This window comes from Penaeus vannamei, chromosome 12 (assembly GCF_042767895.1).
Source record: "Penaeus vannamei isolate JL-2024 chromosome 12, ASM4276789v1, whole genome shotgun sequence".
Classification (NCBI taxonomy): Eukaryota; Metazoa; Arthropoda; class Malacostraca; order Decapoda; family Penaeidae; genus Penaeus; species Penaeus vannamei.
This window is the reverse complement of record NC_091560.1, coordinates 5,422,631-5,427,630: the sequence shown is the minus strand read 5'-3', so window position 1 is coordinate 5,427,630 and position 5,000 is coordinate 5,422,631.

Below are 5,000 nucleotides of genomic sequence, written 5' to 3'. Positions count from 1 at the left end.
ATTCGTTAACCAGTGTATTATCTAATCTGTAAGAAAGGATAATTTGGAAACAATGGGTTGGAATACTCGAAAAACATGAAATGATATCAAATAAGCAATTTGGATTTAGATGAAGGAAGGCTATGCTCATGAGTTTCTGAAATATTGCAAGAAAGACATGGCTGCGTGGATTGTGTAAAAAAAAAAAAAAAAAAAAAAAAAAAAAAAAAAAAAAAAGGCTTTTAATTAAAGGCTTTTAATTAGCAATCTAAAAGGAGACTATTATGGAAATTAGAACATCTAGGTGGAGTGAAAGCCAAACTCCTCCAATGGATTAAGATTTCCTTCATACAAGACAGATGAGCACCTCAATTTTAGGGAAGCAATCTGCATGGCGAGTAACCAGCGGGGTGCCTCAAGGAGCGGTCTTGGCGCCCATCATGTTTACTTCTTTCATCAATGATTTAGAGTCAAACATAATCAAACGCAGATCACGTTTACTTCTTTCATCAATGATTTAGGGTCAAACATCTGAATGTGTTTGCAAACGACACGAAAATACAAAAATGAATAAATAAATAAATAAATACATAAATAAACAAAAGATAATAATAATAGACGTCTCGTGGAGTCGAGCCGAGAGGGCGAGGCGCAAATGGCAGGTGAAGCACCAGGAATACTTAATAGCATCCTCCAGCCGAGAGAGCGAGGATGCGAGCTAAGACCTTAAGGCGAATGTGCTATACCCAGCAAGCCCGCTTCTGGGACGGAGAACCAGGCGGAGCTATGGGAGTGAAGTGGCTAAGAAGTGATAGCAGATTCAAGCCGAGAAGACGAGGCGGCATCCCGGGATATGATATTACGAATTTTCGTACCATAACGGAATGCAGAAATCGGTTAAGGAAATTCAAATTTATGAGACTGTGAATTAACCCTGTAGATAGGCTACCGCGCAATGCCAATCGTATAACATAAACCAAAGCGGCCATGGTAAGTTAAGACCAAAGGAATTGTGCATATTTGTTGGGTGAATATGTATTTTTTTTCGCCTCGGAAGTCAATACCATGCAGCCAGTATCACGGAATTGAATCGAATCGTTAGTAACATGTATTCATCAAATTTATGGTGACAACATATATATTACAACATACGAAGGAATATGTTGCAGTATGAATTTGAAATGTTGCGACGAAGATAGATCGAGAGCCTTGCAAGATTGTTGAAATAGACCCTTTTAACATTACAACAAAACCGATAGATATATAGAAATGTTAAGGAGAGATTCCCCTAAACATTGTTTTAATTAGTATAATCTGTATAGATAATTATACAACAGATTCTTACCATACCTTTCCACACAAAAGGGTACGATGGTTTCCCGTGGGCTTAAATCATAGCAGAGTAGTGTATTGAGCACAAAGAATTAAAGTTTGAACAACCTAGCCTTTGTATACTTCATTTACTTTGTCTTTGTGCATGTGACCCATGTGACCCTAAGTAGTCTTTAGCTATATAAGTTTTTATTTTTTTTATATGAATGTTATATATATGTCATATTACAGTAAAGTATTTAAAAAACGACGAATTTGTGAAATACAATAGTTTAGCCTAGGTATTACTAGTTTTCTTTGATGCATTCGCGGTACCTTTCGATTTAAGGGCACTCTATTATATTTCACTAGCACTTTATGATGTCAAGGTTGTATTAACAATACTCTAATGGTTAAATAATGTTTTTATTCAACAAAATAGGCTATTTAAGTTGAAAAATTATGCATGCATTAATTGGAAATAATCATTTCCTTGTGATATATGTGATCTGAGTAGAAGTTCATTTTTGAAATACATGCAGTATTACATCCTGGTATCATAACAATAACCACCAAAAGAGAGAGAGAGAGACTTTGACAAGTTTATTGAGACAAAAAAATTACATCTCAAAAGGATGTAGTAACGTAGGATATCCTCACCCATATGTTGATAAGTCCCTGTGTGGGCTCACAGTTCTCGTACAAAAAAAAAAAAAAAAAAAAAAATAGGTGTATCGCCATATAACATAAAATATAAAAATTTCAGTCAATGGTCTATGAAAGGGAAAGATCGTACGCACACTCACAGATGGGCTGTGAGGCAAGGTCTATATAAGTACTTATATAGACCTTGTTGTGAGGTACCGTAGGCGACCCGTGTGTGTAGTTGTTTATTTGCAAAGGACAGGCACTCAGGTCGTCTACGTGTTAGAGGGAGATAGAGGGGGTCTAGGGAGGGAGGGAGAGAGAGGGGGGATCTAGGGAGGGAGGGAGAGAGAGAGGGGGGGAGCTAGGGAGGGAAGGAGAGAGAGGAGGGGGAGCTAGGGAAGGAGGGAGAGAGAGTGGGGAGCTAGGGAGAGAGGGAGAGAGAGGGGGGATCTAGGGAGGGAGGGAGAGAGAGGGGGATCTAGGGAGGAAGGGAGAGAGAGGGGGGAGCTCGGGAGGGAGAGAGGGGGGGGAGCTAGGGAGGGAGTGAGAGAGAGCGGGGCGCTAGGGAGGAAGGGAGATAGAGGGAGGAGCTAGGGAGGGAGGGAGAGAGAGGGGGGATCTAGGGAGGGAGGGACAAAGATGGGTGGAGAAAAAAAACATAGTGTCATCTGACTGCACGAAAGATATTTCTTTGGGAAGGAATATCAGAGCAAATGGAACTGTTGAACCATCCAGACATACTCCTCGAAATATTAAGGATTCAAACACATTCAGAGTAAATGGATTCATGAGCTACGGATAAGAAATTTGGGAGAGATTAACTTCAGGAGATAACAGGATATAAGCAAAATTACTCTGTAAGGAAGAAACAAGAATGTTATAAGGTTAGAATACCTTCCTTAAGAGAATTTAACTGACGTTTTAGATGAATGTGAATGATTTATGGTTTAATACAACAGAAAGTATTTTAATTATCTTTATTTGTTTGGTATTATCCTTCTCTCAAGTACCTTCAAGATAGAAATTAGATTTTAACGTCTGTAGATAATTTTAAGTGTGGGTTCATATTGAATAATCTGGATTTTTTTCTCTATTAGAGAATCCACACTTGTAGGGCTTTCTCTTGACGAGTTGGGGAGTTTTCCAGAATTAGAGGAAATACTAACATTTACTGTGCGTCTCACAACAGATATTTCCGCAACATGAGACGCTTGTTGCCATCTACAGGTGCATTACATTCTCGAGTCGCCAACCAATAGGAAGACAGAGCTCAAACCGTCACTCGTTTGTCAAATTTGGTTCTTTAGCGATATCGCATTAATCGATTCGAGAATGACTGATTTGTTATGTTCGAAGTAAGTATTTAAAAAGTAACGACTGGTCATAACAATGTAAACCTTACCCTTCCATGCGAATTCGTTTCTCCCATGAACATATTTTTGTTCCCAAAATATAACAAAAGAGATTCATGTATTGAACGAGGCTGCTAAGTACGGAGAAACTCGAATAGAGAATTTACAATGATTAATTCACGACATTGTTGACAATCATAATGGGCCTCGAATTTCAAAAGATGTCTTCGTTACACATCAGAATAATTTCCACAGTTTAATTTGGCATCTTTACCTCAACATTTCCTCACAAGACCGTAGGATAAACACAGGCAGTTGCGACTCGTCCATGGGAGTGATGAGCTGCAGTCTTCCCTAGTTCCTGTCAGGTGTATGAGTCCATCAACCTCACAGTAAAATGATAACTAAGAAATACGTCATAACAAACAGTTTTTATGCGTTATTCTCAATATATCTATAAAATATGAAGTAAACAGAAGTTCCATGCTGTATGGTAGTGTGGGATTTATTGGCTCTTCAGCGAGTTACAGTCAGTCTAATTTTCTTTTTACGCGCCTGCAGAACGTGCACCTGAATTCTTAAAAATCATTTTTACTTGATTAATCATTTTATCTTATTCTAGTCATCAATTTTAATCATTATCAATAAACTGCTGTGCGAAGCTTGCAATCACTCAGTCCCTCCAATATAGGCTTTATCTGAAACGCCAAATATTTGCAATGATTTCAAGTCTGTGGGCGGAGCAACGGTGTAGTCAGACGTACGAAAACCCAAATTGTCGTACCGCTTGAACAAAACCAGCTGCATCACACACGCATCGTCCTGTGGCATCTATAAGAAATAATATGATTTCATGGTAATTGAGATTTGTATGGCTTGTACCTGATGCCACACCACATGCTAAAATTCTATGTTATGACTTAATTGTCCTAAAATCAACCATTTGATTTGTATAAGTTACTCTTCCACATTCCTACCATGCTATTTCTTTTTATTGATAAGGTTATCTTATTTTGGTGGTATTGACCATTAGAAAAGTAAAAGATATTATTATAAAGATGATAATACAGATGAAAATAATGACAAGGGTAATAGCGATGACAATGGCGACGAGGGATAGTGATGATCATAATATAATAGTACATTAAATAATTATATCGACAACTCCTGCTTTATTTCGTTGGTAGATATCGATAGGTGTCTCTTCATACCCGATGGATTTTAAGATGCAAGCTGGATCTAGAAAGAAATCCTTTTTATAATGACAATGATAGTAATGATTGCCATAATAATGATAATAGTTACTGTTATTGATAGTTTTATTGTTACTATTACTGTTTTATTATTACCACCATTACTACCATTACTATTGTTATTGAGATTATCATTATCATTATTACCATATATGATTAATATAATCTTTATTGTAAACGAAAAGATACGGAAATATTATAGTATTCGTGGAGCTTTATTCGAAGGATCATTTCTGAATATCAAAATGTACACAAATTCGAATATATTGCTTTGTCTTCGATTCTGAACTTCGACAGTGTTTATTTCTTTATCTGCCTTTTAATGAATGGCAAAAACACATTTAGTATATTTATTATTTTTGTAAATTCATGTTTTTTTATTGAAAGATAATCGTAAATACTCTCTTATTTAAGAGTTCGATGATAAATATGTCATGTAAAAAATCAAACAATTATT